We start from the raw sequence: 25316 nt of genomic DNA on the forward strand, positions 1-25316 counted from the left end.
ATTTAAAAATTTTTAATTAGCCAGTTTTTTCTCGTATGGTTTCCACTTTCAGTGTCATGATTATGAACACTCCTACCAGATACCAGGATTATATTAACAAAAATGAGAGAATATTTTGGTTCATCTATTCCATTTTCCTCCAGGTTTACAGTTGAATTTTTCATTATGGAAAGTATGATCAATGGAATTTTTTAGTGTAGCCCCTTAGAGAAAAACTCAGGACCACCTGGTTTTTAATTAAAACGAATTCTATGAAAGGATTATATTGTGATTGTGACTTTCCAGTGACAGTGACTTCCTTCTTAGTACTAAAAGTTGGGCTCATCAGAAGGACTGAATTGTGTTACAATTTTATGGAAGTTAGACATAATTATTTTTAATGTTAATGTTTTTGTATACAGAGATTAAATTATTCTGATTTGAATAAGTATCAATATACTCTGTTAGCAACTCCTCTGAGTTTTTGTTTTGGGAGGAAATTTTGTTCCTGAACATTTATATTTAGAAGGTCAAATTAATCTAGAAGATACTGCTTTAATTTTAGAGGATCAGATCTACATTGATTAGATGAGAAAATCTCAGGAGCTGAAGGAAGAAAGGGGAGCTGTGCAACAGTTACTAGATAAGTATGAAGGCATATGATAACTGCTGTGAATTGAAAGGTCTTATATGGGTTTCTGGACCCAATTCCAGTGTGTGTGTGTTGGTGGGGGGGGGGTAGTTCCCACACAACACTTAGCAATTCTCAAACCCCAGTATGGTGCCTGAGAATTCAAATTAATTCTGACCCTCCACCCAGATATAGAGTTAGATTCCACAGGTTGAGGGCTCAGTCCTACAAGACTTTGCCCTGTGCCCCGCCCCCTCCCCCCCACTTCAGATGCCAGCGGCAAGCTCATGCTGTTGCCTGTGCTTCTGACCCATTGCCTATAAATTGGAGATTCCGGTGATCCTCTCCAATCAGGATGCCAATCACAAGTCCAGGCTGCTACCTATACTTCTAACCCACTGGCTATAAATCAGAGGTTCCCATAGAACTCCTCCCTGGGTTCAATTAATTTGCTAGAGTGGCTCACAGAACTCAGAGAAACATTTTACTTACTAGATCACTGGTTTATTTATAAAAGGTTATAACCCAAGAACAGTTAGATGGAAAGGAAGCATAGGGCAAGGGTTGGGGAAAGGGAACGGAGCTTCCATGCCCTCTCCAGGCTTGCCATTCTCCCCAGATCCCAACTCAGAACCTCTTTTTTTTTTTTTTTTTTTCTTTTGTGGTACGCGGGCCTCTCACTGTTGTGGCCTCTCCCATTGTGGAGCACAGGCTCCGGACGCACAGGCTCAGTGGCCATGGCTCACGGGCCCAGCCGCTCCGCGGCATACGGGATCTTCCCAGACCGGGGCACAAACCCGTGTCCCCTGCATCAGCAGGCGGACTCCCAACCACTGTGCCACCAGGGAAGCCCCTCAGAAGCTCTTTGAACCCCACCTTTTGGGATTTTTTTGAGGCTTCATTATGTAGCCATGATTGTTTAAATCATTGGCCTTTGGTGATGGATTCAACCTCCAGCCCTTCTTCCCTTGGGAGGTCAAGGGGATGAGACTGAAAGTTCCAAGCTTTTAATCACATGGTTGTTTCCTCTGGTAATCAGCCCCCATCTTTAGGTGATCTGTCAACATTCCAAAAGTCACCCCATTAACATAACAAGATACCTTTCTCACCCTCCTCACTTAAAACATACTAAGAGTTTTAGGAGCTCAGAAAAGGGATGAAGACCAAATATACATTTATTACAAATCACAAAAGGTGACTCCTGTTATTAGGGAACTTACAATGCAAAGTTATAATAATAGGCTGGTGGGGAGGCATGCCTGAATTGGCTTTTTCTAAACTACACACCTCTCTCAACTCTATTTTACTGATATTATTAATCTCCTGTGTGTTTGCGTTTAAAAGAGTATATCAGTGCACTGAAACAGTGCATTTTAATCACCTGGATCCTTTTCAAAGTGCAGATTTTGATTCAGTAGATTTTGTCTGGGACCTGAGTTTCTGCATTTTCATCAAGTCCCCAGGTGAAATCGGTGTGCTGGTTAAGTCTCCTGTTTGAGTAGCAAAATTTGAGAAATCTTGTATTGACACCTCTAGTTCTCCATAAATAAAGTAACAGATGAAACCCATGAAATAGTTAAATTACAGTACAGTAAAATGGTTAAACACTTTCTGAGGATCAAGTGAAGTCCACTGTCTGGACTTTAAAAGATCATGATAATATCTTGTAGATTGGGTTATGGGAGCTGGTTCCAGGGGAAACAGGTGGGATGGGACAGATATAGTGCAGCTTGTTCTTATCCCCCTCCTCTAGTAATAAGGTCTTTTTCTTTTTTCCTTTCAACCTTACTGAGATACAGTTTACATAAGATGCACATAACCGCTTCTTGAGGCTTACATGGTTGTAAATCCCCAGCATTCAGTATTAAGTAATTGATAACCATCATTAATAAGTAAACATACTGAGCCACTATCAATCATATGGAACTCTGCACTTTTTTCCTCATTTTTCCTACTGATCCCCTTCCCCTGGTTGGAGTTAGCAAGAAACAGGACTGTGCATCTCTAAGAACCCCTTTTGTCAGTTTCCTCTTTGAGAAGGAAAGGAGTATAAAGTTAGCACTGAGCTTTTCTGGAACTGTTGTCATGGGGTTGGCAATGCAACACATTGAGGAGAACCTGGCGAGTCAGGTCAGGATTTATGTTGCAAGACAAGGGGTAAGCAGAAGGATGCCAGGAGCCAGAGCTGGGGTGGGGGAGTGGATTCCCCAACAGATGGACAAGGCCCACAAAGGTGAGAGCCACCCCAAAGCTGCATGGGGTAAACTGAAGGCAAATTTGGACCTTAAACACTGACCTCATTCATGGTGTGTGAATGTGTGTGTGTTTTCCCTTGATTATAACAGTAAATCATGTTCCATGTAGAAAATGTGGAAATGCTAGAAAATTTTTTTAAAAGCCTATTATAAATCATATCATATAATATACTAACAATATTGCATAAGAATATATCACCTTTACCACTACATCTATCTATCGTTGTGGTTTTTAAAAAAATTATTCTCTTTTTTGGGGGGTGAGAATTTAAGGTCTTAAATGTTATGAAATGTAGGACCCTTCAAGAAGTGAAGTTAATGAAGTATATGATAACTGTGAGTTGTCCAGATGTAGAGAGAGAAGCACAGGGCTTCAGGTTTTTGTGTTTCATCTTCTGCCAAAGTCTGTTTGGGGAGAAGTGGGGAAACACCACTTAGGGCAGTGTTTACCTGCTAGCCCAGATTTCAATAAGCCTGACCACATTTCTGCCCAGTCTGGGGACTCAGACACAGGTATGTAGTTGATATAAAATGTTAAACTCTACTTGAGTAGTATTGCGTTAGAATAGTGGTTCATATTTTTCTTTCCTTAAACTAGAAAATATCATATGGAATCCAGACAGAAGTTGACCAACATGTCTAAAAAGAACAGATGTTCCTAACCATTACTTTGAACATTTATTCTCCTAGAATATTAGCTGCAAAGGTAATATAATCCTGGATATTTTTGTCATGTTTGGATTTTTTTGGCTGTCCATGAAAATGAATTGTTGCTGTTATTTATGATCATTGATGTTAAAGGAAAACACTATTTTATAAACCTTGAAGCTTTTCTTATGTTTTATAATTTATAACTAAAATTTGTGAAAGTCCCAGATTAGCTTAATGATCAAACTGTTAAAGCATGACTCCACGGGATGCCTGGCTTCTTACAAAGATATTTAGTGCTAAATTTATAAGTTTCTCTTTTGTGAAACACCAAAAGGGTCATTTTCAAGTGAGAAACCTTTCTAATCTCAATTTTGCTATCTGAGAATCACTTAAGTGTTGCCCAGTTCAAGGGCGTACATTATATTCAATCCCATGTAACATAATTTACACTCTTTTTCTAATACTAGAGTGTCTGTTATTTTCTTCGAAAAAATTTTACACAATATAGCTGATGATATACAGCTCCCAGTGCAAACCTTACCACTGATGAGGGATTACTGGAGAGATTTTTGGAATGTGAGCTCTCAGAGGGCAGCTGGAAAGATGGATGCGCCTTCTTAGTTCCTTTGGTTTCCTAGGAAGTGGGTGTGTAGGGTGGAGATTCACCATGCCTGTCTACTTCAGAGAAATGTTCATAATACATCTTTCATTTCTCAAGACATTACTCCTATGCTTAGATAAATGGAGTTTTTCCTGTGCCAGTGGGAGTTCACCATACTTACTTAGATAATGCACAGATTTCTTTCTTTCTTTCTTTCTTTTATTGGAACACAGCGATCCTCATTCATTTATTGTCTGTGGCTGCTTCTGAACTAAAAAGGCAGAGTTTGGTAGTTGAGCTAGAGACCACATGGACTGTAAAGCCTAAAATACCCACTTCTGCTACCGAAGGATGGTGTAGAGGACCTATTATTGGGCCATCCACTCCTTCACCTATTCAACCAGTATTCATCCAGCAAATATTTGGGGGATTCATTATATGAGCTAATGGAAGGAGAAGAGAATCTTGACTGCCCTTCTGCTAATATGCTGACGAGGTACCCTGAACCACACTTCAGGTGAAAACATTTAAATTTAGAGGTAAAATAAAACTTTAAAATTATATTGCAAGCTAGCAAGACAATTCAGTCTCCTCAGAATCCAAAAATAATGTGATGGTGGGAATCCAGAAAGACACACTAATACTAACACTGATCTTTGCCTAGGAGGCCTTTGCACCACTAGTGATCTTGACCTTTGGTTTGGATGTCTCTGCAAGGTGCACGGGACTTGAAACAAATCTACTGCCGACATAAGGCAGGAGGGCCTTTGGGAGCCTGTTACATGACTCTTGTAACCTAAAGTGCTACACTTTCAGTTTAAGAGTGAATTAGGAATAAACTTTCATAAACAGGAGGAATTTTCTATACAAACTTTGGTGATAGGTGGCAGGGCATCTCTGAGACTTTGTAGCACAAGCTGGCCTTGTTTGGACCTTGTTTGGTGAATTAATGTATCCTCTGTGGAAAAACAAAAAACAAAACAAACAAATAGGAAAACCTCATGCAAAGAATTTATTTTAAAATAGGACCTCATTTAATGGTCTGGGACTTCATGGAGGTAAACAGAAGTCCACTTTAAAGGAAATTAGTCTCAAATCAAGCCTCAAAGAATTCCAAAAGATAAAGTTACAAGGGAGAAAAGTGCATAATCAAAAATTAAAACTCATACATACACACAAGGAAATAAATCACCATGAAAGAGAGCCAACAGAAACAAGGCATAGCAATATTAAATCTGAAAAGGCTTCAGATAATTTATACAAATAAAATAAAAATATTATACAAGTATAAAATACGAATGTGTTTAAAATTAAAAGATGGGTAGGAAAATATGAATAAAAACTACACAGTGATCAGTCAGATTTGAAACATCTAACAATATAATATTCACAATTTTTAAAAAATTTCAAAAGATGAGTTAAATAGCAAACTATACAGAGGTTAAAAAACATATTAGGGAAATGAAATGTCTGAGGAAATTACCCAGAATACAGCACAGAAAGACAAAAGGATAAAAAATATGGAAGATGATGTGTAATAAGGGAAAAAGCACCACATATATCTAACTGGATTCCCAGAGGGAAAAATTGAATGGAAAGCAGTATGGCTTAGAGAAATGATGGTCAGGAGTTTCCAGAATTGATGGAAGACACTTAATTTTCAGATTTGAAAGTCTCAAAGGATAAATAAACTTAAATCCAAACCTGCAGAATACTGACACAGAAAATGTATAAAAAAAACCACTCAGCAAGTGAAAGCAGTTCGCACACAAAGAAAAGGTGATTAGACTGAGCTGACATTGCATTTCATGATGGAAGGTGAAAAAAAGTATGGAATTGTATCTTTAAAGTGCATACAGAAAATAACTGTCTATCTAGAATTATACATCTAGAAAACTTGGTCCACGAAAGCGGCAACGTGAAGAAAGTTTCAGAGAAATATGAACTGAGAGGGTTTATCACCAATAGTCCCTTCCCAAAGGGAATTCTAAAATAGGTCCTTTAGGGAGGAGATCAATCCCGTTTGAAGTGTAAGATTAAAAAAGAGAGAGAGAGGAGGGGAGGGAGAGGGAGATTCTATGTGGAAAAATCTAAACAAGCATAGACTATATAATGTAAGTCCAATTTGAAGGACTAATTAAACAAAATATTATCATCAAAATAGTATTTGTCTGGAGAAGGTGATTGAAGTTAAAGTGTTCCAAGTTTCTTATAAAGTTTGGGGGGAATTTAAAAAGATGGGTTATCTTCAGGTTTTAAATTAAGTATGCTTCTTAAAGTTAATAAGGCAGCCGCAAAAAGATAAAATGTATAGCTCTCAAATTAGTATATGGAACATTACGATGTGGGAAATATCAATACCAATTGTACTGGTACAAAAACAGAAATATAGATCAATGGTACAGGATAGAAAACCCAGAGATAAACTCATGCACATATAGTCACCTAATTTACAACAAAGGAGGCAAGAACGTACAATGGAGAAAAGACAGCCTCTTCAGTAAGTGGTGCTGGGAAGACTGGGCAGCTACATGTAAAAGAATGAAATTAGAACACTACTTACCACCATACACAAAATAAACTCCAAATGGATTAAAGACCTAAATGTAAGACTATAAAACTCTTAGGGGATAACATAGGAAAAACACTCTTTGACATAAACCATGGCAAGGTCTTTTTTGATCCACCTCCTAGAGTAATGGAAATAAAACCAAAAATAAACAAGTGGGACCTAATGAAATTTAAAAGCTTTTGCACAGCAAAGGAAACCATAAACAAGACGAAAAGACAACCCTTTTGGGAGAAAATATTTGCAAATGAAACAACGGACAAAGGAAGGATTAATCTCCAAAATATAAAAATAGCTCGTGGAGCTCAGTATCAAAAATACAATTCAATTAAAAAATGGGCAGAAGGGGCTTCCCTGATGGCGCAGTGGTTGAGAGTCTGCCTGCCGATGCAGGGAACACGGGTTCGTGCCCTGGTCCGGGAAGATCCCACATGCCGCGGAGCAGCTGGGCCCGTGAGCCCTGGTCGAAAGGAGACATACATATGCCAAGAGGCACATGAAAAGATGCTGAACATCACTAATTATTAGAAAAATGCATTTCAACACTACAATGAGGTATCACTTCACACTAGTCAGAGTGGCCATTATCAAAAAATCTAGAAACAGTAAATGCTGGAAACGGTGTGGTGAAAAAGGAACCCTCTTGCACTGTTGGTGGGAATGTAAATTGATACAGCCACTATGGAGAACAGTATGGAGGTTCCTTTAAAAAACTAAAAATAGAACTACCATATGACCCAGCAATTCCACTACTGGGCATATACCCTGAGAAAACCATAATTCAAAAAGATACATGTACCACAATGTTCATTGCAGCACTATTTACAATAACTAGGACGTGGAACCAACCTAAATGTCCATCGACAGATGAATGGATAAAGAAGATGCGGCACATATATACAATGAAATATTACTCAGCCATAAGAAGAAACAAAATTGAGTTATTTTTAGTGAGGTGGATGGACCAGAGTCTGTCATACAGAGTGAAATAAGTCAGAAAGAGAACAACAAATACCGTATGCTAACACATATATATGGAATCTAAAAAAAACAAAAATGGTACTGATGAACCTAGCGGCAGGGCAGGAATAAAGATGTAGACATAGAGAATGGACTTGAGGACACGGGGCGGGGGCGGGGAGGGGAGAGCTGGGGCGAAGTGAGAGTCGCATCGACATATATACACTCCCGAATGTAAAATAGCTAGTGGGAAGCAGCAGCATAGCGCAGGGAGATTGGCTCGATGCTTTGCGTGATGACCTAGAGGGGTGGGATAGGGAGGTGGGATAGGGATAGGGAGGCTTAAGAGGGAAGGGATATGGGGACATATGTATGCATATGGCTGACTCACCTCGTTGTACAACAGAAACTAACACAGTATTGTGAAGTAAATATACTCCAATAAAGATCTATTAAAAAAAGAAGTCAAATAGGTAAAAAAAAAAGAACAGGAAAAAAGGGATAAAAAGGAAACACCAACTAAGAAAATGTATATGTAATCATAATACGGATGAACTAAACCTTTCAGTTAAAAGCCAAAATGGATTAAACTCATTTGGAAGACAGATGATTAGAGAATGAAAAATTCGTCCTTTTTTAGAAAGATAATAATAGGACATTAGTGACACCTCTTTGCTGCCAAACTTGAGACAAACATGAAAATGGCAAATTTCTAGCATAAATTACCAAAACAGGAAAAAAAAATAGAGCATACAAATGCTCTATATCCATTAAAAAATTGTATCAGTAGTTAATGTCCTCAAAAATCACCATTACCCCATCACTTTATTGAACTATTTTACTAAAGCTTCAAGGAATGGAAAATTCCAATCTTATAAAATTCATTCAGATGAGAGAAAAAAGGAGTCTACTACTCAACTTATATTTTTGAGACAAAGACAGTATTTTTTTTTTTAAAAAAGGACCATCACAGTCTGATTTCACCAAGAACTTAGATTTCAAAACTTGAAGTATTAGCAGTGAATCGGTGTATCAGTATTATATGGTAAGCAAAATTTATCTTAATAGGAATGTAACATTGGCACAGCATCAGAAAACAATGGGATCATCATATAGATCCAAAAACTTACTTGATACGGTTCAATAATAAATAATGATAAAATTTCTTAAAAGAGAAGGTGAAAAAGAAACTTTCTTAACCAGCTAGAGAGTTGCTGACAAAAAAAAAAGCACCATATTTAATGGTGAAATATTGAAAGCTTTATCATAATTTGTTGGTGGGTGTATGGAACTGGATAATGTGATTTTAAAATGTGTATGAAAAGCAAGGGCAAGAAAAGCCAAGATATTTCTGCAGAGGAAGGACGAGGTTGAGGGACATGTCCTACCAGATATTAATTCTTATTATAAAGTTAGGTTAATTAAGATATTTGTTGTTTTAATGGGTTTAGCCAAATAGGCCAGTGAACCAGGAGAGTCCAGAAACAGACCCACACTTTGTTTAAGACAGTACTGGCACTGTAGATCAGTGGGGGAAAGTATTGGTTGTGTGAATTGTGCTGAGCCAACTCTTGGTCCGCATGGGAAAGAAGAAATCTTTTCCTTACCTCTCATACTATATACAAAGATCAGGTCCGTGCATTAAAAATATTAAATGTGGGGCTCTCCTGGTGGCGCAGTGGTTGAGAGTCCGCCTGCCGGTGAGGGGGCTGCGGGTTCGTGCCCCGGTCCGGGAGGGCCCTGCGTGCCGCGGAGCGGCTGGGCCCGTGAGCCATGGCCGCTGAGCCTGCGCGTTCAGGGCCTGTGCTCCGCAACAGGAGAGGCCCCAACGGTGAGAGGCCCACGTACCAAAAAAAAAAAAAAAAAAAAAAAACACTCACCAGTCTCTAAAAAAAAAAAAAAAAATTAAATGTGAAAGGCAATTTCTGATCTTTTGGAAGATAATGGAGAATATATTTGTGCCCTTGGCTTAGGAAAGATTTCTTAATGAAAAAAAAATTAGGAAACTACAAAGGCAAATTTTATTTCACAAAAATTTACAAATATTTATCAATAGATGTTACAAAAGTGAAAATAGACCAAAACCAGGAAGAATGTACTAACAACATATATGTGCAGTGGCAAGGGATTAGAATCTGTAATATACAAAGATATTCTACAAATTTGTATTTAAAAGCCAAATAATGCCAAAGAAAAGATGGACAAATTATTTGGATGTGCACTTCACATTAAAGGATCCATGACTTGCAAGTAAACAGCAGATGTTTGACTTTACTAGCAGTCATGAAAATACAAATTGAAATGGCAATGAGATAGCATTTACAGTTACCAGATCGGTAAAAGTTAAAAAAAAAAAACTACAATATCTTGTTTTGGTAGCAATGTGGAGCAATGGGAACTCTCATACAATGTATTTGGGAAAGAAAATACTTAAAACCACCTTAGAAATCAATCTGTATTATGTAATAAAGTGGAACATGCAAATTCCCTACAGTGGAGCAGTATGTACCCCAAAGAAATGCTGTACCTGTGCACCTGGAGACAGGTAAAATAATGCATAGACACCTTGTATATAATAGCAAGAAAGTAGAAAATATCCCAGATGTCCATTGATAGTGGAAGGGATAAATGAATTTTGGTATTTTTATGAAATGCAATATGATACAGCAGTGCAAATGAATATGCTACAACTACATGCATTATCACAATTAAATCTAAAAAGCATAATATTTAATGGACAAGCGAAGGCAAAAATTACATCCAATATGATTTCACTTATAAAACAAAACATAATATGCAAAATCAAACAAGATGGTAATTAGAATAAACTACAAATTAGGTAAGGGAACGATACGGACTAAACTCAGGATGGTGGTTACCTCTGAGTGTGGGCCACTGATGGAGATGTGATCAGGGAGATGGCATCCAAAACACCAATAATGTTATTTTGAAGCTGGGTGGTGACCCACGTATGGCTGCCTGTTGTATAGCTCTTTTTCATTCATATGTATTCACATGTTATAACTATTCTTCAGTGTATGTTTAATTTAAAAAAGGAAAAAAAAATCTCTGCTTAGTATTTGAATATTCAGTACTTCCAGTTATAGTCTATCCTGCTATATGTGTGCCTCTGTAACATTAATTAGCTGTTACACAATTTGTAAATATGGGAATGAGATCTACTTAGAATGGAAATTATGTGGGTTCATGTGCAATTCGTATTTTGCACCAGCAAGTAACAACATTTAGACTCGAAGTACACTAACACAGCTGAGCATGTAAGGCGTGGAGGAGAAGAGTACTGTCCATGATGTCCACTGACTGCAAGTTCTTTGTCTGGCTCACTTGCCCGTGTACTCTGTCTTGGATGAGCTAATTGAACAATTTTCCTGTGTACATTTTGTTCCTTTTCACATCATTCAGCAGTCTGAAGCTTTCCTTATGCTCCCATCAAGTTACCTTTACCCATAATTATTTAAAAGTAAAGTCCCATATTTGTCATAGTATTTCCTTATTTGTTAGGTATTTAATGTCTTTTAAACTGTGCACGTATTTTAAAAATTAGGATTTTTTAAATTGATGTGCTCTAGTTATAAGTTTCATGGGTTATAATCTTAAAATCTGTCAGTTTTACTGTCTGATTTTGTAGAACATGAAGGTTATTATTTTCTAGACATAGGTTATATTTTCATAGAAATCCATGTTTCTGTTGGTTTTGATTAGATCAAGTCCTCTACAGGTAAAATAATAAATTAATGCTTAATTAATAAAGTAACAATTATTAATAGATTAATAAAATCATTTACTGTTTGTCTACCACGTGTACAATCCAATGCTAGATACTAAGGGAAACATAATTGAGCATATAACAATATTTGATCGTAAATACGATAAAGCCTGCCTACAAAATAAAGGTTAAATTATTAGCGATCAAGGTCCTACAGGATCTTGACCTAATCTACCTTTCCAGTCTCCTCTTCCTATGTTTGCCTTCCAGTTATTCTCGCCTCCAGCCATATTGACTTTAAAAATTACAGTATAGTTGATTTACAGTATTGTATTAGTTTCAGGTATACAACATCACGATTCAATATTTTTATAGATTATACTCCATTTAAAGTTATTACAAAATAATGGCTATATTTCCCTGTGCTGTACAATATATCCTTGTTGCTTATTTATTTTATACACAGTAGTTTGTGTCTCTTAATCCCCTACCCCTATCTCACCCCTCCCCATAGTGACTTATCTGTTCTTCACATACACACACACACCATGAGGCTGAAAGGAGATAAGCAAATTGTAGGGCTGTAGCTTGCCAGTTCCTCTTTCATACTGCTGATAGTGGTAATTTACTACAGTATTGTTCATATTATAAAAAATTCACTTCTCCTGTTTTCAACCTTTAATAGTTCGACATAGGCAACGCAATTAAGTATATATTCATTGCACAGTGCCCACAGATCCTTCAGCATGTGGTCCCACACACCCTCCTCACTGACCCTATGCTTTAGTTACCTTCAACAGATACAGTGGGGTCAGTCTTCCTGAGTTCAATCCCAACATATCCTGCCTTCTTTTTCACCCTTCTTTGGCTCCCCATTTATGAAACGAGGCTAAAATAGACCCTAGCTCACTAGACTGAGGATTAATCATGCAATAAATATCAACATTTGTCAAAGTGCCTCGCTCAGAGAAAATGCTCAAATAATGATAGTTAGGTAATGCTGTTTTTCTGTGGTTGCTGTTTTTATTATAACATCACCTTCATATGACTTCTAAGGCCTCAAAGAAACATTGGTGGTGTGTATGTGTCTATATATATATATATATATATATATATGTATAAGTTTGATCTCTTTATAATACTATAAAGCCACGTATTCTTAAAAGTCTTAAAAGAATACAAACAACTAAATTTAACCGAAGTAGATATAACAATTTTTAAAATGCTTATCTCAAATGGTAACTTTAATATCTAGTTCTGGCTAGATACAATAAATAAATACAGTTATTGCATATCGGCTTTACCCTATGCGACATATAGTCATTGAGTACTTGGTTTGTCTTATTCACTTTCCTGTGCCCCATAGAAGCTTGCAAATTACCCCATTCCAGCTGTGTACCTGCAGGCAAACTGGTCACCCCAGAGTCCAGTTTCTTTAACAGTAAATGGGAATAATGGTGCCTACTCCATAGAGCAATGAGAATTAAGTGATACAATCTACTTAAAGCACAGCATATATTAAACATATAATAAATGGTGAGTGTTGGTTCTGGGCATCTCATGTCAAGCATGATGACTATGGTTAACAATATTGCGTACTTGAAAGTTGCTAAGAGAGTAGACCTTAAAAGTTCTCACCATGCAAACAGGCAAAAATTGGTAACTATATGAGGTGGTGGATGTGTTAATGATCCTTCTGTGGTAATCATTTTGCATTATACACATAGATCATCACATTGTACACCTTAAATTTACACAATGTTATATGTTGACTCTATCTCAATAAAGCCTGTAAGAGTGCAAAAGAAAAAAAATAGAAAACTGATTGGCTAAGAATTAATGAATGTATCTCCTTAATACTAGAACAATTTTTTCCCCATTAACCAGCATAGGTTCCATGAAGTGAGACCCTGAATATAAAAACTACTTTTATTCTTCAACTTCAGTTCTCTCAATTTCTCATGTTAGACATGGTAAGGCGAATAAGGTGTCTAGTTGTTTATTAACTGTTTGAATGTTATCAGAGGATTTTTAAAAATAGCAATTTATTCTAATTTTAATACTCCCTGGATAATATTGAAATAAACCAGTATAATTTAGCCTTAGATAAAAGCATCACATGTTTGGAACATGAACCTAATTCTATCTTTTGTTGAGCTGCCCAATTTAGTAAGAGCATTTCAATAGTACTTCTTATAAATGTAGTGTGACTTAGAATACTGGAAGCTTCCCAGAATGTGAAAAAAGGAGAATAATTTATATTTAATTGGTCTAAACCTACCTTTCCTAGGTCAATAAGAAGAGAAACCAGCAGCATTAATCAAGATAAAATTATCAGCTGATTAATCAGTGTTCTAATTACTGCATAGTTCTTTACCTTTTCAGTTTTAATTACTAAACCTCATTGTCTTTTCCATATGGCTAATATGTATTCACAGTATACTGTTTCTCCTACTGAAATCATTAGAACAAAAAATATACATTCTAAATATTAACCATCAAATGTAAGAAATTACTACTGCCTCTTAAGAATTTCCCCGAAAGGTATAAATAAGCTACTAGATTACTTAAGAAAAGAATGATAAATTCATGGATATTGAAATGGGCAATTATTTAACTCTGATTATGAAACTATGCTTTGTGAGACAGTACGTCTTGTCAGTCCTATTTCGTCAAGTGAATTTGTGTAAATTGTGTCTGAATCCAATTGCAGTTAAATATAAATTAGGAAAGTACATTGGAGATTTCAAAAAATACTTGTTTTGGGGAAGGCCTGAATATTTCTTTTTAGATGTGTTGACTTCACTGCATGGTTTCTCACCCTCAGCACTGGTAACATTTGGGCACCATAGTTCTCTGTCGTTGGCGGCTGTGCTCTGTAGGTTCTTGGCCTCTACCCACTAGATATCAGTAGCAACACCTCCTCAGCGGCCAACCACTGCTTTTTGACAAACAAAAACGTCTCCAGACATTGACAAATGTCCCCTGGGGGGCAAAATAATCCCCCCACCCCTGTTGAGAACTACTGATTTTACTTTATGGCTACCATTAAAACACTTAGTTTAAAACAGATATACTATGTAATAAGGCAGATGAGCAGAAATTTTCTATAGGTCAGGTATTTTTATGGAAAACTCTTTTGATGTAAAACTTTCCAGACACTTTGGATGATATAATGGCGATGATCACCACTCTGATAACAGCAATAATGTTCACTGAGCACATCTATGTCAATCACTGTATGAAGGTATTTACATGCATTATTTTATTGAATCTTTAAAGTAGCTCTAAGAGGGAGGTGCACTTGTTACCTACTCCCTCTCATACAGAGTTGTGCAAGCTTAAACAGTGGTTAGGCTCACATGGTTAGGCCTTTCTCACCCTATTTGATAGGACATGATTCAAATAACTGTTCTTGAGGACCATTTTTCCATTTCCAAGGAGGTGAGGATTTATTTTTATTTTTGAAATAGTTTAGAATTTTGACTACATTTTCAATTGTGCCAATCTGTAATCTATTAAGGAAATTAGTGTGAAATATTTGGGTTTATTTAAATATTACATGAGGATTATCTTAAAATTCCAAGGTGGACTTTTCTTTGATTTTAACTAAAGACCGTTATGGGGATGATTATAATGAAATGATCATGTGATTATTTAATTATTATATAATTGAAAGATGGTTTTCTCTGAAATGAAAAATATTTTCTCAGCAAGTTTTCCTCCCTTCTTTTCTCCCTTTCTCCCTCTATTCTTCACTTCCTTCTTTCCTTCTCTCCCTCTTTCCTTGCTTTTCTATTCTTTATAAGAGACTGTATTGTCTCCATTATGCATTATGTATGCTTGAAATGGGGAAACCATTGTAACTAAATGACTTGAGCACTAATTAATTTTATTTGCATGGTCCTAATGCACAAATGTGAATACTGATGTGGCAAAGACTTAATTGTATTTTTTAGCTACTTCATTCAGTTCTAAGTATTTTCCCCACCTATGTAGGTTTAACCTTCTACTTCTACTAAATATTATTACTGTTTCTAATTTTAGATTTGGGCTTATATAAGTCTAATGTGTCATTCCTAGACTTTCAATTACTTTTAACTCCTCTTTTCAGAAAGGTGTATTTGGAAAGTTGGACTGAATGTGCATGACTGCTTCTGTGGTTATTTATTCCAGAATTAGAGCCTGTTCTAAGGCATGTGATCTGTACAGGGCTTTTAAATGACAGTAGTAAACCTCTGTATCTGTAGTGATTCAACTGTGAAATCCTCCTTATTACCTTTTAAGTACATCATAATAAAAATACTTATTGCTTATCATTCTTTGTGGGGGAAAAGAATATTTGCAAAGCAAAGAGGTAAATGAAACTATCATTTTTACATGGTGGTACAGGGATTTTTTTTTTAAGCCATACTCAATTTAGTGTATATAATGTTCTGTGTTCTTTAAGCATAATACTATTGAGAAATAAATTGGCATAATGTTTAAATTATAAGAGGAAAACAGATTTGGAATGAAAATCATTTGCTGAGCATAATGGTAGACCAGGCCGGTTACCTCAGTCCTTCATTGTGATGAATTAAAATGCTGTTCCCTGAAATCGTTTGTCATGTTCAGCGTGTTTTGCAGGTGTCTGCTTTGCCATTTTTGACCAGGATCTTGAATAAAATGTTAGGCTGGGCAAACACAGCATGGAGAACAATTGGATGTTACAGGTACATGGAGTCTTTATATATTATAGTACCACTACTCATCACAGATCATGTTTCCATAACACTTCAGTAAATATATTTAAGAAACCAGGGGGAAAAAAAGAAAAAACACGGACACCCAACGAAAAAACTTATCAAAGAACAAGAGCTGACAATTCACAAAAGAAGAAATACAACTTTAAATTTAAGGAAAGGATGCTTAGTCCTATTGGTAAGCAAAATATTGCAAAGTAAACCACAATGAGTACCACAGTTTTGATAAATTAACAGAAACGTTTAAAACAGTAGTAACCCAACACTGGGATTCACTTTAGTTATAACTTTCCTGGAGGGCAGTAAGTTGGGCAGTATGTATAGTAATGTAAATTTTCAAATGTAAATTTATTTTAATTCAGATATTTAATTTTTTAGGAATTTTTCTTAAATATAAACATGCACACATAGATGTGAACAAATATTTAACTGTAAGATTTTAACTATTGTATATTATTATTTTTTTTAACTTAAAAAAGTTTTTTTTAATTAATTTATTTATTTATGGCTGCGTTGGGTCCTCGCCGCTGCGCGCGGACTTTCTCCAGTTGCAGCGAGCGGGGGCGACTCTTCCTTGCAGTGTGTGGGCTTCTCACTGTGGTGACTTCTCTTGTTGCGGAGCGTGGGCTCTAGGCGTGCAGGCTCAGCAGCTGTGCCTTGTGGGCTTTAGAGCACAGGCTCAGCAGTTGTGGCGCATGGGCCCAGTTGCTCCGTGGCATGTGGGATCCTCCCGGACCAGGGCTCGAACCCGTGTCCCCTGCATTGGCAGGCGGACTCCCAACCACCAGGGAAGTCCCTATTGTATATTATTTATATTAGCAAAACTATTTTAATTAGAATATTACCACTCTAATAGTGATTAACAGACCTTAGGTATTGATTATCAATGGCTACTGACATCAGTTGAAAGACAGGCAGTCCAATATTATGTACCACCTGATGGCAGCTCACCATGCCACCTATGAAATAGTATTACCAAAACATGGAACCTGAATCTGAGCAGAATTCTAAGTTCCTATATCTAGGAAATATAGTTGATAGAGGTGCATGTTAAATGACCCGATGATGTCGCAGTCAGCAAACTCCAAGACACAAGCAATACTCTAGATCCACTGACCAATTTTTCTTCTTTCCCTCCAACAAATAAGTTGCAAGGGAATTTAAAAAAACAGATGGAAAAGAATCTATTGATTAAAAGAGGTTTATTGATCATTTGCCATGTGTGGACCTTATTTGGATGTTGATTTGAGCAATTAAGAGAGGCAGTAGGGGGAGAAAGAGGGAAGGAGGGAATATCAAGGGTTTTTGAGCATTGCTTGGGTGTTTGATGATATGAAAGAATTACTGTTAATTTTTTGAGGTGTGATAATGGTATTGTGGTTATGTTTTTTAAAAAGTTTTTATCTTTTAAAGGTAAAGTGGGGAATGGGTGAGGGTATAGAAGAAATAATACTGACGCATGAGCTGATAATGGTTGAAGCTGGGTCATGGGTACACGGTGGTTCAATATATCAACCTTGCTTAAAAACAACAACAACCCTAAATGTTTAACAGTATGGCTTCAATTAAATAATTTATGGTATATCCAGGAAATAAAATAATAGGCAGCCATAAAAATGATCTTCATAGTGTATATTATGTAGAATGTTTAAGAATATTCAGGCCTTCAAAATGTCCATAAAATGTTAAGAAATGTAGAAAGGTTACAGAGCGACATGCAGAGAATTATCCCATTCAAATTACTAGAGTGGAAATAAAGATCCCCAAATTAACAATAACCATCTCTGCGTAAGAGGATTATGGGTGATTTTAATTTTCTTCTTTGTGCTTTTTTAATGTATTTTTAAAATTACTGTAATATGCATATTTTAGTTATCAGGTTTGTAATTTTATTAAAAACGAGGGAAAAAATATACTTTGGAAAACTATTCTCCATAAATGATGAAAACAGAAATTTTGTGTAAGTTTTTAAAAATGTAAGCCAAGCACTATTTTATGGTTATATTATAAAATAATGTATTCCTATCACTTGGCTGGGAAAAGTCAAGGAAAATTAGTTTTGTTACTTTTATCTTGTTTAAGAAAGCAGTGAAGTATAGAATTTTTTTTCTTTTTAATGAGAAAAGGTCAAGGAGAAAGTCTAACATATATAGAATACCTGGATTAATCTATAAAAATCATTCTTGCAATCCTCAATACAAACTTTTGAGGTTTACTTCTATGTGTTTTTTAGGTGAGGAAACAGAGAGTTAAAATTTGTAACTTCCTGCGCTGGGAGTGAACACAGCTTCCAATAGACCTGCCTAGTGGTGTGGAAATCTGACCCTTTTGTTAGGATGTATATTTCCTCAGGCTCAAAATTTAATGGCGTTTTGGTATTCCATGTTACGAAAGCTAAAAAAAAAGAAAAAAAATCATACAATCTATTCTTTTTTTTTTTAAAAACATCTTTATTGGGGTATAATTACAATCTATTCTTTTGATACTTATTATTCCAGTTTCCAAGATATTCTTATCAAAGGGATTAAAGTAAAGTTTGAAACTGAACATTTCTTTGGTTTAGAAAAAATTGAAGTGGTAAGAAATAGCTAAATCCACAGTGTTGCCTGATAAATAACGTGATCCCATCCCTTTCCGCTTGAATTTCCAGGATAGGTGTATCTCTGAGTGAAGTCAGGTGCGCACAGGACATTTGAAGGGGCTAAGGCTCACCTAGCTCTATACTCTTATCCATGTAATACCGCAGATTCTTTGATGTCACCATTTAAGACACTCTTATCAAGTAGGGTTGTTTTTGTTTTTGTTTTCACTTTTTAAAGGGATACCCATTAAGGTGCCTGTAGTAAGGTATACGGAGTGGAATCTGCTAACTGATGAGAAGTTAACTGGTTGTTTTTAACTGGCTGTCAAAGGGAGGGTTCAGAAAGGAAGAGTGCAGTACCTAACATGGGGATGGTGACGTCTCCCTGTTGTCACATTCTTCTTCTCTCTCTACAAGCCTTTGTTGAGCACCTGCTATGTTCCAGGCTATCACCTGGATAAACAGTCTCGGAGTACATCTTTGAGTATTTTCAAATATGATAGACTTTAAAACATTTTACGTGGATATAGATATAGTGTTAAATTCAGTCAAGATTAGTTATTGGTGCACTGGGCCCTTACATACTTTTAATGGACTAGTGCGTACTCATCTGTGAATTAAAAGAGAGTAAGAAATGAAAACACAGGCACAGGTAATCTATTCAGAACAAAAAAAGCCACAGCTTTTCCTCCCAATCCCTGGTGGGGGGAGGGATACATGTACCTGCACACACATTTTATATATATTACATGTATATATTCCTATAAAATATTAATATATTTTAATCTGGACTTTTTGGGAATACATTAAATATGGAAATCTTGGCACTTCATACCAATGTGCTTCACAGACAGAATCACAGTATTTATGTAGGAGAGTGTAATAGCATACTGGCAGTGCTTGTTAGTTTTGCTTCTAAAGTGTATTAACCAAGATATTATCTTGATTATTATGACCCTTCACAGAGATCTCTCTTTAATTATAGTCTTTATCTCAATATAAGGATAATCTCTTGACCAATCAGTTTACTTATTCCTATCCTAATAATTCTATAAAAATAATGTGAAAATGGCATCTCCTCACTTTATAGATTAAAAAAAATCATGGGTAATTGTTCTTAATATTATGGAGAAATTTATATCTCTCGTAATTCAGGACTTCAAGTAGAAGTCTCCATTTGAGAAACTCAAGTAGCGAATCTATTGTATGTTTTTGCATTTTCTGAAAATTATGTTTTGTGTCCACTCTTAAGTTACTTTCCTTTTCTAATTGCATGCATTATTTTAGTTTTCTAAATACAGCAGCAATTGAGTTTTTCTGTACTCATGTATAGAATATGTAAGATTAATGCATAATTAGAGCCATTGCTATATCTGCACTTTTGGCAGTTCTGTGACCTTCATGTGTTTGTTTCTTAGCTTAAATCTTAGATCTCAGAAATAACACTTTTTTTTCTGAATTTACACAGAAAGCAGAGAATTGATTTGAACTACTCTGACTATGTTTTAAAATGTTTTGAACCTTGATGAAACGGATAGGAGCTTCTGCTATATTAGGGTTGATAAGAATCACGTGCATTGCATTAACTTTCCTTTGGTATTTCCATACAAACTCTCCTCGTATGTCACATTAATTATGAGCATATACATTTCATACACTGGGGAAAAAAATCAGAGCTGACGATTAGCTTGGTGCTTCAGGGTTTTTTTTTTTTCTGAATTGAATTGAATTCTGGTCTTATTTGACTTAATATTGCAGCCCATTTTGCTGGCATGTATTAAATGTGTAGTGTTCTATTTATTGCAATTGAGGATCTTGTTTTACGATCATTTTTCTGACCACTTAAGATAGAACATGAGGACTTATAAGTACTGCAAACACACTGGTCATTGAACATATCAATGAGTAAAAGGTGAGTGGGTTGGTGATAAATGAGAGAGAAGTACCTTTGTTTCAATATTTATTGAGGATTGTTTTTAATGAAGTGTTCTGTCTAGAGTGGAATTCCTGCTCTTTGTCTCCCTCTTCATAATCTCTTTAGTGGGTCAAGTTGCTGTCTGTAGCTGTATCTTCATTATTTAGAGATCTTGGAAAAGGGTGAAAGCCTCACCTTAGTTATCAACTAAGTATTGTAATGGTGTTTTCCGTGAGTGTGTCAGAGTAGAAATCCACTACTATGCCACAGGGAGGGAAAGCTTTGCAGTGCGCTTCTTTATAGACTTGTGAAACCTTAGTCTAATTGATATAAATCTAGGAAATATATGTCTATGATGAGTTTTGGAAAGTACAGTTTTGGTATCATATACCATGGTTTCTATGTTGGAAAAAGGAAGAATATTGAATCGTGCCAAATCTCCAAATGCTCTCTCTTTCTCTGCAGTGAAACCTCGCTGCATGGGATGGCGTTTAGACAAGGAGAGCCTCAGAGTGTCTGTATCGGGCCTGAACAGGGGAGAGTGGGGGTTTGTGTTGACAGTTCTAGCTTCTGCAGATTATGCCAACTTAATAAAAACAAAAACTATCACGCATTTAAGACTTCATCACTGAAAACACCATTATTAAAATAGTAACTGAATTTGCACCATTCCAACTTGATTTTTCAAAGTGATTTCCCATCATTATCTCATGTTATCCTCTCAACAACTCTGTGAGATAGATAACCCAGGTCTGATGGGTTTGTCTTACATTCTTGATTATTCCTTGTTACACTTGTCTTTTTATCCTCTTCCTTTCTACAGGACTTTCATATCTATATATAAAACTGCTTAACTCTTTAAGCAAGCAAATAAAACATCAACCCGTCCTTCAGTGACATCTGCCTTTATTTTCCAGTATTGCCATTACCATCTGCTCTGTCTCTCCTTTCCCCCTCTAGAGCCAAGTGTCAGGAAGGGGGGACTCACTGTCTAAATATCCTTTCTTCCATTCTCTTCTCTGAATTTCTCGAAGTCCTATTGTGAATTCTTTTCAGCATTTGGCACTGAGAACTGTTCCTTCCTTCTTCCAGCTCTCTCTTATCTTGTGCCTCTTCTCCTGCCCTCTCAGGGAGCTCCTGATCAAACCTAATTTGAGGGCTCTTCATCGCAATCTGCATTTCCATCCCAGCCTCTCTTGTACATATACCAACTTTTGTATATATATGTGTATATATATGTATATTTTCAACATACACAAAATTGAACCAATTTTCAACGTGTTCAAGTCTGTTTCTTTTTAAAAATCTATTTCTGACTTTGCTTAAAGAATTGATGGTCACTGTCTTTGCTCATGGCAGAATTCTGGGTCAAGTTTAGGGCCCTTCTCAGCTTCCGACACCCTCATTTTGCAACAACATATATTTTGTTAATTCGACCGACTTAAGATTCTGTCAATTACAATTTATTAATTTAAAAAAAAAATGTCACCTGTGTTCCCTCCCTTCATCCGCCCTGACACCGTGTTATTATAGAGTCTCACCCTGCATTAGTGCAACTACCACCCCAGCCAGTATCCCTGCTTCTAACTGTGCTTCTTTCTAAATATCTATACTCCTGCCAGAGTGTGTTTTTAATATTTACTTACTTAAAACCCACCTGTTTTTTTTAACCACCTTTCAGTGCAGTGTTCATACTCTTTAATATATCACACGAGATCCTTTTTGATCCATTTCAGCCTCCCTTTTCAAATCTAACTTTTTCTGCACTTCCCCTGCATCTTACTCTGTGACGGCAAGGAACCACTTAAAATTTTTAGGATGCTCGGTGGCCTCTGGCATCCTTGCCTGAAATGTCCTCTGTACTGGGTTGAATAGTATCTCCCCCCACCTCCCCCGCCCGCCCATTCGTGTTCACCAGGAATCTCAGGATGTTACCTTATTAGGAAATAAGATCTTTGCAGATGTAATTAGTTACAGTGAATTCATACTGCATTAGAGTGGGCCCCTAAATGCAATATGACTGACGTCCTTATGAGAAAAAGAGAGAAACACAGGGGAGAAGACCTTCTGAAGACAGAGGCAGAGATTGGAGTGATACATCTAGAAGGCAGGGAACGCCAAAGATTGCTGCAACACCAGAAGCTAGGAGGGAGGCATGGGATGGTTTCTCCCTCTTGGCCTACAGAAAGAACCAACCCTGCCAACAGCTTGATTTCAGACTGCCTAGCCTCCAGCACTGTCATTTTAAGCTAACCAGTTTATGGTAATTTGTTAGGAAAGCCCTAGGAAACTAATTTACCCTCTACCAACTCACCCCCAATTGTAGTAGCCCTCAGGACCTCCCAAGTTTGGGCAAGGGCTCCACCTCTGGGCACCCGGTGGTTCTCTGTTCTGTCGCTGTGCTGGAGCCACCAGCCAGTGAGCTCCTTGAGGGCAACGCACCAGCCTTTGTCCTCTGTCTCTAGCACCCAGCACAGTGCCTGGCATAGAACAGGACAGGATTTTTATGGGTGAATTAAATCACCAAAATGACAGATTTCTGATATGGGTTATCACGCATTCCTTTTAACCCTTTAATTTTGTTTGCTGCATTTTGTGTTCAGTGGAAGACTTAACTGAAGTATTCAGATGTGTTTGCCATTTTGACTTTTCTTTTGAGTGACCCTAATGAATAGCTGGCTGTACTTTAGTTGTACTTTAAAGTACAGCTGGCTGTACTTTAATTAATAACTGGCTGTATTTTCTGCCGTCAGTGGGAAAATCCCATGTAGCTGATGGTTAATATTTCAGCAGAGGTGAGTTTTTCTGGTTGGTAGCTGGCTTCTTTAGGAAGAGGGAGCTTGCCCCATGGCAGTGGGATGGAAGAGGTTGAAATGTGGAGAGGGGGGTGGGTGCCTCGGTGATGGAGGGTAGGCAGGGACTGGCATGTTAAAGTGAAACTTGGGGCCATATAGGGTTTTTGTTGCTGTTGTCCAGAGTAACTGAATGAGAATAGTGGCAGCAGTGACCTATAATAAGTTCTTGGAAGTTGGGTACCTTCTTACTCTAACTAGTTCCATTTCTGTGCCCACCTCCCCATCTCGAAACACTTCCCATCCACCTACAGAAAGTTGAATTTTATCTGCTTCTTCTGAAAGTTCCTCAAATACCCCCATTTTCTTTCTCATGATTGCCCAATCTTTGCTGAGTATGATTTCATTCTTCTCTTATAGGTGACTAGAAGGAAAAGATAAGAGATGAAAATGATTTTTTTCTCTATCACCAACGTCCATTCCCTTTTGATTCGTCAAAAGACAAAATGAATTCCAAAAAGCTTAATGGATTTGATAGCTGCATTGCACATCTAGAAAAATTTATCCTACCAAAAAAAAAAATCCCCATCAATTATTTGGTTAACTGATGAGAAATTAAAGGCCAAGTTTGGAAATTGTTCAAGTTTTCTATGAATATTCATAAATAATTAACTTGCATCTCAATTTAGAACCTAACAACAGTTCATTTCAAATTTTCTTTTTTTTTTTTTTAATATCTGAGTTAATTATATGCTGAGATCTGGTTGCTGGGTCTTCCCTCTTAGTGGTGACTGAATAACTGCAGTCTGTGAAAATAACCCTTTGCTTCTGTGGCTTTTACCATGTTGTTGTGTACTTGAAGGAAGACGCGAAATCATGCTGTTTGAAGGCCAACTGGCTTCCTAAGGGGGGTGTTTTCTCCCCTCCCCTTCTCCCAGTCTTTTCTCTAGGCCCTATATGTCTTTGAGACTGAATTCCTTTCCTCCACACTTTTTACTAAAAGGGCAAAAAAGAATGTGTAAGAAAAAGAGGCAAGAAAAAAGGAATCTGCCCCAAAGTAAATGGTGAAAAGCTAAATTGCTAGTCGTCCTGGGATTTAAGCCCCTTGTGAGAGGTACAGCGATTGCAAACCCCTCCCGGCGAAAAACACCAGGGAGAACTAAGCCTAACCGGGTAAAGGACCTCGGTACTTTGTGAAACGCTGCTGCAGAGAAGAGTAATCAGAGACCTGGGCTGTTAGCACGAGGGAGGCCATTCGGGGACTGCCCCTTTTGTCTCTTCGCCTTGTACGGGCTGGCGGATGGAATAATTGTGGACAAAGGGTCCACGGAGGGCGGAGGGTAGGGTATGAACTCTTCAGGCAGCTGCTTTCAGCTTTATTTACCGTGCCATCTTTCAGCCGAAGCCTCCTGTCCAGTTCCGAGCCTCGTCTGGGGCGCTGACTGCGGGGTAACACTGCCATCTAGTGGCCACCTCGCCCCTGTGAGCAGGCTTCCTGTGCCCTCTGGCTGGCTCTGTCGCTCCCCCTCTTTCTATCGCTCCCTTTCTCTCTTGCTCTCTCTCTCTTTTTTAAAAAAGGTTTTTATCCCATCAAGAAAAAAAAAAAAAAAAACAAAACAACCTGGCTCTTGGAAAACAACCAACTCTGTTGGAACTCAGAGATAATAATCAGTTTCTCTGGGCCTGTGAAATTGGCTCATTAAGCGTGCTTTTTAACAGAAAATATTGGAAGCGATTAAGTCTGCTTTACTGAGTGGGCATGAAATGGCCAACCTTCGGCCACCCACAGCTCGTAGGTGCCTGGCGCCGTTTTATGCATGCAGCGTAATGTCTTTACTTGAAGTGCTGTTTATTCATCACCTGCTTATTTATCTCTTTGCATTTGGCAGGCACATCGATCAATGTTAAAC

The 25316-nt window shown here is 37.2% G+C and overlaps 1 pseudogene; it reads right to left on the reverse strand.

The window, feature by feature from the left end:
* Positions 1-24868, reverse strand: part of LOC112404831 (lethal(2) giant larvae protein homolog 1-like) — a 121872-nt pseudogene extending 97004 nt beyond the window's left edge.
* Positions 24869-25316: the final 448 nt, after the last annotated feature.

The sequence above is a fragment of the Neophocaena asiaeorientalis genome, unplaced genomic scaffold (assembly GCF_003031525.2).
Source record: "Neophocaena asiaeorientalis asiaeorientalis breed wild unplaced genomic scaffold, Neophocaena_asiaeorientalis_V1.1 scaffold100, whole genome shotgun sequence".
In the NCBI taxonomy this organism is placed as follows: Eukaryota; Metazoa; Chordata; class Mammalia; order Artiodactyla; family Phocoenidae; genus Neophocaena; species Neophocaena asiaeorientalis.